Source organism: Phragmites australis, chromosome 23 (genome assembly GCF_958298935.1).
Source record: "Phragmites australis chromosome 23, lpPhrAust1.1, whole genome shotgun sequence".
Taxonomy (NCBI): domain Eukaryota; kingdom Viridiplantae; phylum Streptophyta; class Magnoliopsida; order Poales; family Poaceae; genus Phragmites; species Phragmites australis.
In genome coordinates, this window is record NC_084943.1 from 8066863 (window position 1) to 8080187 (window position 13325).

Sequence of the window (13325 nt, forward strand, 5' to 3'; positions counted from 1 at the left end):
GATAAGTTGGGTAGTTATGCTAGTGCGGTCTTGGTTGGGGGAAAAATGTTAATATTGACTAATAATTATGCAACGAGAATCAAAAATGGTAATTTTATAGCAACATGGTATAGGGATCCCAATAGAATGGTTGTTTGAGGTGGTGCTGAATAGCAGGCTTGTGTTTGTTCCTGTGTGGGGTCTTAAGGACCGGTTCTTAGACATGTAACCAAGTTATACCCGCACAACCACGAGGCCCTATATGGGTACAGCATGGCCAACTAATTAGCCACCCTCCGATTCTGTGGGCACCATTGGTCAAGTAAGTGGCACAAGAGGGAGCTTCTGCAGCGACTTTGTTAGCGGTGAAACCTTAGTGGGTGCCTACAAGTCGGCAATAGCTTTGTAAAGGCCTTGTAGCGAGATCGTGACTCCTTACCCCGGAAGTATGGAGTAAAACGGGAATCATGACTCGTGGAGCTGTGCAAACTCTACAGAGTATCAATCTGGTCGATCAGCCGTGCTCACGGACAAGAGCGAGCTTGGACTTCTCCAAGATTAGATGGGATCAAGTTTGGTATGGTTGGGTGGGTAGCCAGGTAATGGTATTATCTGGTGAGTCTTGGTAGTCAGATGGAATCCGATGAGTTAGTCCTTTTGATACAGTTGTGTCTTAACACCTAGAAAATAGGATGCTTGTTGTTGGAGTCATAGGCAGGTCATAGTTGCTTAGTGCTATTAACCAGTGTCAGGCCTTTCCTTGATTTAAGCTCCATATCATGTTTTCCCTCCACTTGTAGAGTACATCTTTGTGCTCACACTTGTCGTCCCCTTCCTTGCATTCTTTCGCTGTTTAGAAGCCGTCAATGAAGTTGCTACTTTCGTCGAGGACGACTTCGACCCGGAGCTGCTGTTCTAGGCTGGTGTGCACCCAGTCGACGCCTGTGGAAGATGGAGCAGCTGGAGCTGAAGACCCCTTAGTTTCCGCTGAGTTTTCTTTTAGACCCTCGGGTCTTTTGTAATAAAGTTAAGTACGTTATTGTAATGCTGGCACTGTGATAATAACACTGATGATGTAAGCACATGTATGAAATTTGATCCTGGCATACATGTGTTGTGCCTGGTTTTATTCCTTTAAAATCGGGTGTTATAGTTAAGGAGGGGGAAACGGGTGAGGGTGTCTTGAGGGAGTTTAATGTGTCGAATCCGGTCGTTACAGGGAGAAGAACAGGTGTGGGGAGGTGCTAGAATCACGAGGATATCCGGGTGAGGGGAACGAGTCGGGCGGGAGAAGGAAGAAGGCAAGCCAGGGCTCGACTTGGCAGAGCAGCTCGACTACAGCTCGATCCAAGCCCGCATGACAGATGGAGGAGGGAGGGGGAAGCGGCTTGGGAGGGGTGGCTGGGTTGGCCGAGAAAATGGGCCAGGCCCAGCGTGAGGCGGTCAGGCTTTGGCCTACGCGGAAAGAAGGAGGGAGTTAGCCTAAAAGAGAAAAGGAGAGAGAGAATGGGGGGTTTGGGCTGGTTTGAGAGAGGAAAAATGGCCTTAGAAGTTTTAGGGATTAGGAAATTTCTTTTCTTTTGATTTTTGAACCTTTTTCAAAAAGGACTTTAAAACGAGCGCCTTTTAGAGAATTTTACAACCTAAGGTAATTTTCTTTTTCTTGAACAAAGATCAATAGCTCCTATTTAATTCTAGAAAAATTTTAATCTATTGCAAAAATTGAGAATTTAGGTTGTTACACTAAGGAGCTTGGGGCTTCCCGTCTTTAATAGGGACACTGCGATTCGCAGCCCTTACTTCAACCTCCTCATTGGTGGAGATGTCGATGACCTCCACCACTAAACCAGATTCTGTGGGAGACAATGGAGGGGTGTGTACTCAGGGGAAGAAGTTGAGTAGTCAGGAGAAGAGGGCATATACTCGAGAGAAGGAGGAGAATCCATGATCGAGTTTGATGTAGCCAAGCTAAAGCACCCATGGGTTTATATAGGACAAAGGGTCAAGAGATGCATCGCTTCATCCCCTAGGCATTAATTTGGGGCTTGGCTGCATTATGAGTCATAGGCACCCAAGTGACCCTTGGTTATAAAGGCTACACCTTTTCAGCTGACCGAGGCGGACTTTGGTGCAATCGTTTGCCCACTGGGTTTCCTAGTGCATGGGAGCTATCAAAAAGATGGAGTGAGGATCCCTTCATGTTTATGGCAGAGAATCTTTTTGACCAAGACGCAAATGTTTTGCTACCACGGTTCAACTTCTGAGCCTAACTAGCAACGAGTCCTATCTCCCTTGTACCTGGCAAGGACAGGATAATTTTTTTGGGTCAGCTAGAAAACCTACCAGGATGGGGCAAAAAAAATCCAATACTCTCTTCAGAACTCAAAGGCGATCAAAATCTTGAGTAGGTGATTTTAGAATCCATGAAACCTGATTAGATGTTTCATTCTAATCGAAACTCCAAGTCTACTCGATTGCATGGTTGGAAAAAAAGTTTATCTTTGCTTGCCATATGTTTGAACCATTGAAGCCTCATTTCACGTACTAGTGGGGCTATGACGATGAATAATGGATAGTTACCATATCTAAGTTACCCAGGGTTTCCCATAATTCTTGGTGAATATCTTTATCTCTAGGAAGGGGCCTGGAAGAAAAGAAACTACCCATAGATACCCAAGGCGTCTTGTAACTGAGAAGGTCTATCTCCAACAGTAGGAAGGAGGAGTCCAAAAGACGTATGACACCCCCATATACATACGGAGCTGAGGGGCCCTGTGGAGGAGAAGCCAAAACAAGCGATAAAAACCAACCGGATCTAAGGAAGAAGTTTAGATCCATCTATGCTGGTTACACCACCCTCCTTATAACAGGCTCAGATCAAAACAAGACAAACATGACGTGGAGTTATTATTCTCAAGGAGACCCAAACTTGTCTAAAAAGCCCTGTGTATTCCTCTTGTGATTCATCTACTCAGAGCATTCCCCAATTCTGCAACAAGTTTGTTAGATCAGGTTTTCTAATCATCAACGGGTGGTCTCTCAGTGCTAGAAGATGGAGTAGCAGAAACTATTGGTGAGGAGGCAGAGGTAGCAACCAGGTGGTGAAGTAGCATCAATCTCCTGCTAAGTGTCAATCGAATAGATAGTCAGGGTAGAATCACCAGAGCATCGTCGAAGATGCTTCTTCTTCTAGTAGAAAATTGCCTCAACATGGCTCTCTTTGCTGCAGTAGGTGCAACAAGGGAGACAACCACCACCTGAGGAGGGTGCAGAAGGCGAAGGAGTCACACGAGGAGTTGGCGGCTATGTAGACAAAGACATAGGCACAATAGGTGGACGAGCAACCAACACTAAGGGAAGTGGCAACAATCCAGAACCACGCAGATGAGTCTCCTCCAATCATAGCTCCATAAGGACCTCCACAAGCATGACATGAGGATGACATGAAGACAGCTAAGCAAGGTGCTGCTCAAAATCAAGATAAAGATGAGTTAGGAACTCGTAGAGGCAGTAAAAATCCCTTTTAGCACGTAGATCTAAACAACACTGACAAGAGTAGCAACCAAAAATGCGAAGAGATTCCAGTGGATGCCACACTGCCAACATCTGAGTGTATAACACATCAACGGTAGCATCACCCTGCTGAAGAGACTGCTCCTGGCGAACAACAGATAGGGAGAGAACATCCCAGACGGCTCATAGTTCTAACAAAGATGAAACCACATCTGAAAGGTAGTAGAGAACTCAACAATCTCAGAAGAAAACAGGGGCTCAACACTAGCAACCAGAATGGATGCTACAAGAGCATCATCCATCCACTAAGCACAATTTGATAACCGATCATGGTACAACTTCAAGACATCCTGGTAGACAGAGAGAACCTTAGCATAGGCAGTGGTGGTGGCTTTAGTAGATGCTTTGTTTGTTTTGTCGATGGAAGACTACATAGGCTCCATTGGAAGAATAGGGGAAGGCGGACAAGGAATGTCACTAGAGAAAACACCCTAAAGACGAAGTCCACGCATGTGAATGCGCATATGCTATGCAAAATTTCAGTAGTTGGCACCATAAAAATTCACTAAGCACAAATGAACTGAAATGGTGCCTAGCAATATCCTGAAGAAGTGACAAACGATGGCGAGCATATAAAGGAGTAGCGGCGAGCGTGCAAAGGAACCAACGAGCAATAGCAAGAATGCAAAGAATAGCGGTAGTAGCTGCTATATTTTTTTTGTTTTTTGTTTGTTTTTCTTAGCTGAAGTGGTACTCTGTTATTTGAACAGAGAATACAAAATGACGGAGAGGACCATAGGTGGGCATGCTCAACAGCGGTGTGCTTAATGGTAGTGAAATGAAGGAGAAGTGGTTCAGTGGCGACGGATCAGTGCAGTGTAGGACGGCAGAGGCCCGCTAGCTACCATATCAAGCCAAGATCGGGTGGCGGTGGATAATGCCATTGTGAGCGGCAGCCTAGCCTGGGGATGGTGGAGGAATGACCGAGCATGTCATTCTTAATCGTGCCACAACCAAAAGCTAGTGGATGCGCACTGGATCAGGGTATGGTTCCGATGGATTTAAGACGGGCATGGCGGGTGAGCGACCGTCGAAGCTCAGAGAGAGCAGGGAGAGTAGGCAACTGGTAGTGGGGAAGATCAGGAGAGCCTGATGTAGCGAACATGGTCCTTTTAGAGCATGCATGTGATTTTGGTGATTAGACAACATAGTCAATAGGACTAACATTTTTGTTAAGTATATGCTTTAGTAAGCCTCATGGATAGAAAACATGAAGAAGACACTAAAGTTGAACTCAAGAAAGTTTGAATTAGAAGAGTTCAGAGAAAATTGTACTCATCTTATGGTCTGGTACTTAGATAAGTATATATGCTAGAGTGTTTTAACACAGAAGAAAAAGTTGAAGGACACACTGAATGGTTCGGTGTTGAGATGATGTACACACAGGAGCATTTTCTAGGAGGTGTATTTTTGTAGCAAAGGAATTGCATGCACCGGATGGTCCGTCGATGAAGAGGAGTGTACACCGAAAGCTTCATCGAAGCTTTTCTAGAAGGTTTTCACTGAAGAGAGGAGTTGTACACACCGAATGGTTTGGTGATCAGATGATGATACACACCGGACAAATGAATAGTGAGATGTGGCTTAGTCAGCTCAAGTATACACACTGGATAGTCCGGTGATGGAGTTCAAGGTTACAACGAAACATCTGGTGTTCGTAATGAGTTTGAGTGCGGGTCTAACGACTAGTTCCGACTTAGTGTGGAGTGACGGCAAGAAGCTTATACGGAGACGCGGAGACCCTTGCCTTGGTGGCTCAAGCTCTGAAGTGAAGACGGTAGCAAGTTACTGGAAGAGAGGCTTGTAGTGAAGCCTTGCCTTGGTGGCTTGGTTGCTCAACCTATTTAAGGCCTAAGTGACCCAAGGGCCGTGATCGGGTGCCTTCCAAGTGCAATAGCCTATGTGGCTGCTCCAACATGAACTAGGGGTGGCATTTATACCATTAATACCATAGAATAAAAATCACTTATGCCGAGTTTGCTCTCTCTACCTTCCTTACGTTTCTGCATTTACATACTTGTAATCTACCATTGCATATTTACCTTCGTATAGTAGTTTGCTAGGATTGGCTATATGTTGCAAACCATTTTGAATGGTAGAGTGGACATACTAGATGAATCTAGATCATGTTTAGATAGAAATTGACATAGGTTTATCTTTTGAAGTTTTTCGAGCCGATAAGTTTTAGGTGTCCTAATTCACCCCCCCCCCCCTTTAGGATGTCACTAATCCCTACAGCTGATATCAGAGCCGGTTCTCTCAACCTTACATTTGGTATTAGAACCACGAGCACTTAATAATCTTAACATGCTATAGAGTTGTGACGTCTGTGGTAGGGATGGATATCGGTAGTGCTCTAAATTTTGACGGCACTCATTTCCCCCCTATAGCAAAAATGGCCCTATTAGGCCATGATTGTGATTTTGGTGATTAATGACAACATAGTCATTGGGACTAACATGTTTGTCAAGAATATATGTTATTAGGTCTCATGGATGCAATACATGAAGAAGCCATCGAAGCCGGGACAAAGTTTAGTTGAATAGGAAAAAGTCCCACGAGAAATGACTACACCAGATGATCCGGTGCTCCAGGTATTTGCCCTCACCGGAGCATCTCTATCATAGGGGGGACAGAGGCATGAAAGCCTCACTGGATAGTTCGGTGATGAAGCAAGGCAACACCAGATAATACACCAAACAATGAACAGTGCAAAGATGAAAAAGAAACAGAAGACCCCACCGGATAGTCCGGTGATTGATTTGAACAGACCGGAGGAATGCACCGGAGCATTGTTGACAAAGGGGAGAATGTAGTGACCTCACCGGAAGGTCCGGTGCTCTAAAGATGTGTACACCAGAGCATATTTTCCAGAAAGGGTTTCATTGTCTCGGCTGGCTGAGGATAACGCACCGGACGATCCAGTGATGAAGTGATGTGCACCGGAGAATACACCAGAGCAATTTACACAAAAAAGATGTTGGCTCAGATGGCTAAGGTATGCTCACCGGAAAGTCTGGTGATGAAGATGGAGTATACACCAAAGTATCCAGTGTTCACAGAGACTTGAGTGGGGTTCCAACGGCTAGTTTCTGAGGAAGTGCTCACTAGATGATCTGTTGTTAGTACTATTGTTCTCACTGGATCATCCGGTGTTAACAACTTTTCAGAGTCGTTGGGTTAATGGCTAGTTGGCGGGTTTGAGGCTATAAATACCCCTCCACTCAGTCATTTGCGCGTGCTGGAGTCCAGAGAAGTTCATATACACCTGAGAAGACATCCAAGCCACCAAAGTACTTAAAGTGATCATCCAAGGTGATTAAGCACAAGATTAGTGAGTGATTAGTGCTTATAGGCCTAGAGAGTGAGTTACTAGGTGATTGCTACCTAGAGAGTGGATCAAGGAGTGATCCAATAGTGTACCTCTTAGTATGCCGGCACCTTGGAGTCTTGGTGACTCGCCGGCAAGCTTATTGACCCTCTAACTTGGTGTGGAACGACGGCAAGGCGATTGTGCGGGGACACAAAGACCATTGCCTTTGTGGCTCAAGCTCTGAAGTGATCACAGTAGCGAGGAACCGGAAGAGAGGCTAGTGGTAAGACCTTGCCTTGGTGGCTTAGTGGCTCATCCGAGTGGAGGCCTTGTCTTTGTAACTCAGTGGCTCAAAGGCCGTAATCGGGTGCCGATCAAGAACATATCCTTTGTGGAGCTCCAACATGGACTAGGGGTGGCATTCATGCCATCGATACCACAAGAAAAAATTCTTATACCGAGTTTGCTCTCTCTACCTTATTTACATTTCCGCATTTTACTTACTTGCAGTTTACCTTCTTAGATAGGTTGCAAGCGTTTTGATCGGTAGAGTAGTCACGCTAGATAAATCTAGAGCACATTTAGATAGAAATTGATATAGATTTATCTTGTATTATTTTTGGAAATAAAATAATTTTAAGTGTCCTATTCACCCCCCCCCCCTCCCCCCCTCTTAGGACGTCACCGATCCCTACACCCCCATTGGAAAATTATAATGACTTGTCATTTGCAAGCCAAACACTTAGATATTTGGAGAGTCACCAAGGAGAAGATGAAGCAATGTCTCATCAACAAACATAGGCAATTCGATGCTTTAGCGAAGAGTATCCTTTTATCATCTGTAAGCATTGTTGTATTTAATCGAGTATGTTGCATTTAACCTTATTAAAATACTTGAAGGCACAAAGGATGCGTGTAAAGAAATATCATGCACTAGACTCTAAGCTCAATAGCATTAAACAACTTTCCATGAAAGTGCTAATGATATGTACTCACGTTTGAATATTCTTGTGAATGAGATCAATGGGCTAGGTTTGACGCCAATTGGAGACGATCAACTGGTGAGAAGAATACTTCAAGCTCTTCTTCCAAAGTACAAGTTGATTATGCCCATCATCTACGACCACAACCACATTAGCAAGATGATCCAGCTAAGTTCTCGACAAGATCACCGCCCATGAGATGATCAGGAATATGAAAGTTGAAGGTTCATCCTCATCCGATACCAAAAACCTTGCCCTCACAAGCAAGCAAGCTCCTTGCCCACACATAAAAGAGAAGATGAGAAGGCAAGAGCAAGAGTTAAGCTCAAGCAAATATAATAGTGATCAAGATGAAGAGAGTAATGAAGAAGATGAGAAAAGCACCTCAAGGGATGAGAAAATGGATCCCAAGATCACCAAGCCCATCTCAATATTGGAGAAGGGCCTCAAGAGGATCAATGCCAAGATTAATCGTCTAATCTCCATGAAAAACTTGGTCAATATAACTGATCATATCAAGAAGGAGAAGAAGATCAAGAACAAGAGGGAGAAAAGAGGAAGAGGCAAAGCATTTGCAAGCATAGGAAGATGGGTGAGTGAAGATGAATATTCGAGCTCAAGTGATACGAGCTCCATCATCCACTCCTCCGAGAGAAGCTCTTCCACAAGGCCATCATCACACAAGTACCTTATGGCCAAATATATGGAAAGCATTGTAAGTGATGATGAATCCAATGAGGATTCACGATCTTAAGAAGAACTTCTTGAATTGATCAATGAGCAACAAAGAGCCTTAAAGAAATAATCTAAAGACTTAATAAATTCAATGCCCTTAATAATATTCATGCTTCTTTTGTTTCTAATTATAAACAATTGTTGAGGAAATTCAAATTGCTAAACAAGGAGCATGAACAATTTAAGGCAAAACTTGAGGGCATTGAATCTCAACCTAAGGCCCCTTTGAAGTAATCTACCTCTCTATTTGGTTTTAATCCTAAGATAGATACTTTCACTTCATGTGATGATTTGATTGATTTATCGAGCTCATCCTTTTATAATGAGACATGTGTTGAGAATGTTATTGTAGAATCATATAATGATCTCATTGTACAAGAGAATGATGAGCTCTAGCAAGAAGTAGAGAAGCTCAAGAAGGACTTAGCAAGATTGAAGGGCAAGAATAATGTCCAACCTCCTTAATATAACCATGACAACATGGTGAACAAGCTTGTAGAGGGGTCCACCGTGACATGCTTCAAGTGTCCTCAAGAAGGTCACAAATCCTTCCAATGCAAGCAAGTCAAGAAGGGGACTAAGGAAAAGAAGAGGATAATGAACTTCTCAAACAAAACCTCTAACATTTACACCAAGCCTAACTACTAGACCAAGACCAAGAGCAACAACTAAAAGCTCAATACAAAGGATAATGGCAAAGTGGTTACACACATGGTTAGGAGAAAGGACTGCAGGTGGAACCAACCCATTTGGGTGCCCAAGGAAGTCATCATCAATATTAAGGGATCCTAATTGGTTTAAATTCTAAAGAAAACTTGAAGTCCATGGGTCGGCTCAGGGGATTTGGAGACTTCGCGCACAAGAGAAGTGAATGTTCAAGCAAGAAGCCAAGTGTATAAGATTGGACGCATTGATGAAAACTTTGATCATCATATACCCAAAATCCCCCATCAAAGGTAAAACATGTAATTGTAGCTAGATTTTTTCATACTTTTTGTTTTGCATCTATCACATTTGTCTTGTCTAGGATTGCATGTGCATATTTCATTTCTTGTCAATGCCTAGTGTAGTTTTTCATATGATAGGTGGCTTGTGTTTCTCTCTATCCCATTAGCAACCTACCTAGTTTATTAGTTGTAGGTTCTTTTCATGGCACTTGTTTTCAAGTTTTTTCTTTATGTACTATGAGTCTAATCTGTATGATAAATTCTCTATTGTTATCAATGATAAGTGCATATCTCTCATAAGTATTCGGCACTTGTATATACATATTTAGGGGGAGCATGTCCTATAAGTTGTGATTTTGAGACTAACATATGTTGCAAGTGATATCTTTTGTAGTCTCATAGAGTAATCTATAAGTCCCTAGATGTATGTAATGTTTATTCTTTAATTGATATTATTATCAATTCATTTGATCTTTTAAGCTACCTTCGTACATAATATGGATTAAATTTTCTATCTCTATATATTATCTAGTTGTGTATATGTTTTACTCTCATCATATGTATGCAGACATATAAGGGGAGTTTATATTATATTATGTGAGTTTTATGAATTGTGATCCATGTGTTTTCATTTCAAATGGTATCCACGTAGCTTATGTCAATTTAATTCCTACAGTTGGCATGCATACCTGCGATTGGTATCATTTACCCTACAGTTGGTATCATTCCTTTCAATTAGATTTCTACAAGTGATATCATCTTATTGGATCATAGTTCATGAAGATATAGTCAATGGAACTAACATGTTTGTTAAGTATATGCTTTAGTAGGTATCATAGATACAATACATGAAGAAGTCACCGAAGCCGAACTCAAGAAAGTTTGAATTGGATGAGTTCAGCAAAAATTGTACTCACCGGATGGTCCGATGCTCAGAAAAGGTAACATGTTGGATGGTTCAATGCTCAGACAAGTATACACGCCGTAGTATTTTGACACGGAATAAAAAGTTGAAGAACACACTAGATGGTCCAGTGTTGAGGTGATATACACACCAGAGTATTTTCCAGGAGGTGCATTTCCATAGAAGAGCGGTTGTACACACAAGATGCTCCGGCAATGAAGAGGAGTGTACACCGGAGGTTTCACCAGAGTATTTTCCAAAAGATTTTTAGTGAAGAGAGGAGTTGTACACACCAAATGGTCCAGTGATCAGAAGACATACGCACCGGATAAATGCACAGTGAGATGTGGCTCGGTCGGGTCAAGTATACACATCGAATAGTCTGGTGGTGGAATTCAAGGTTACACCAGAACATCCGGTTTTCAGAATGAGTTTGAGTGCGGGTCCAACGACTAGTTTCTACTACTATACACACTGGATGGTCCGGTGTTTGTACTGCTATTAACGTCTGATCATCCGGTATTCACAGTCTGTTTGAGCCATTAGAGCAATGGCTAGTTCGTGGGTTTGAGGCTATAAATACCCCCTTCCACTCGGCTATTTGTGCATGCTGGAGTCCAGAGAAGCTCATAGACACTTGACAAAATATCTAAACCACCAAAGTGCTAAAAGTGATCATCCAAGGAAATTAAGCACAAGATTATGAAGTGATTAGTGCTAATAGGTCTAGAGAGAGTTATTGCTAGGTGTTGCTGCTTAGAGAGATGATCAAGGAGTGATCCTACATTGTACCAAGTGGTAAGCCATCACCTTGAAATATTGGTGACTCGTCGACACCATGAGCCTTGGTGGCTCATGCTTGTTGATCCTCTAACTTGGTGTGAAGTAGCGACAAGAATCTTGTACAGGGGCGCAGAGACCCTTGCCTTAGTGGGTTAAGATCCAAAGTGAAGACAATGCCAAGTGACCAGAAGAAAGGCTTATGGTTAGATCTTGCCTTAGTGACTCAACCTATTTGAGACCTAAATAGCTCAAGCGTCGTGATCGAGTGCCGTCCGGGAGCTGCTCCAATATGGACTAAAGGTAGCGTTTATACCATCGATACCATAGGATAAAAATCATTTGTGATAAGTTTGCTCTCTATCTTACTTACGTTTCCGCATTTATATACTTGCAATCGCGCACAACCTAGCTGGCTCAGCGCACCGCACACCGCCACATGCCTTACACGCGCGAGCTCACCCTACCCCCTGACCACGCCCTGGTCATCGTGCTGCCCCTACCCCCGCACCCTCCTTCGTCAGCACCTCCATCGCCACACCCCTTAACCCCCGGCGCCTCCACTGCCCCCACCCCTCAAGCCTTACTGGCATTACTGAAAAACCACCGCAGAAAAACTACTAACAGTGCTAAGCAATTATTTTAAAAAATTATTATAACTTAAAACTACTAAATAACTATTAAAAAAATTACTGATTCTACTTAAAAAAATATTATAACTTAAAACTACTAAAATAATATATTATGACTTCAAACTACTAACCAACTAATAAAACTATTAAACAATAATTAATTATAAAACTACTACTAAACAACTATTAAACACCTCCTTAGATACTGCTTACACCTACAAGACAACTAATGAGCGGCAGAGGCCCACGCAACATGCGCAAGGCAGGCACGGCTGGTGCAACACGTGGCACACGCTGTCTGGCTCGGCTCACTAGCGGGTGTAAAATAGATGTAGCATTACGCTACCGTAGCACATATAAAAACATGCTTGCATTAGATTGAAGTACTTCTATATTGTTGCTCGGCGAAGTGACTGTATGCTAATCTCCATATATTCTCATCCGTTGCTAGATGTTGCATCATACGTCTCCTAGATTTTCATTATTTACATCCGAAAGGTTCATTATAAGATTATCTCCAACAAAATCAAAATTGATTCGATAAAGTACTATGTCGACTGCTCTCCTGTACTTTTATCGATCGAGCTCATCTCCAATAACCTCCAACGGAGCCTGTATTAAGATCAACAGTGATACATGCGTCGGTTACTGTAGCACGGGAGCGGCAAATATACCCATGATTGAGGGAGATGTATCACTGTGTCGAGTGGATGACTATGAATTTGGAGAAAGAATGAGAATAATAGAAGATAATAAATAAGGTAGCTGTTGGAAATAAAAAAAATAGAAGATACTGTAATAGTATTAAAGAATATTATAATAATATTGTAGAGAATAAATTTTAAATATCTATTAAAGATGATCTTATCAACCAAAATACTTAGTACATTATTGTTTTCAACTTCATGCAAGAGAACAAAAACGAGAATAAAAAAGGCTCTGAGCAGCTGCAAACAGAGGAAAGTAGCACAAATGAGGCAAACAGAGGAAAGTAGCACAAACTTCGTGCAAACAGTTTCAGCGATCGATCATCCAAACTCCAAAACAAGCCTCCATTTGACCCGCGGCGCATCGGGGCAGCCTTCTTTTCGTTTCCTTGGCATGTACGCTCCCAGATCTCTAACTAACTCTGAATTTAAAGACACCATCAGCAGCAGCTATCAACCAGAGTAACTAGCAGACTACTAAATTTGGCTGTTCATATTTTTATTTAGTTATCCACTCTGAAAGATTCCTCTTTATATTTCTACATACTCCCGCAAATAACCAAATCTCACTCCCAATATCTCATATACTATATCTTTTTCACAACAGTTGTTTCTTGCAACGGCTTTATTCCTACGGCTATTTTTCAACGGCTAGTTTTGTTCAACGGCTATTATGTATGGAAATAGAACATGGTAAAAAATCAATTTTTTACCATATAACTTAGGACTAAAAATAATTTTAAAAATTAAGCACATAGATTAGGTAACACAA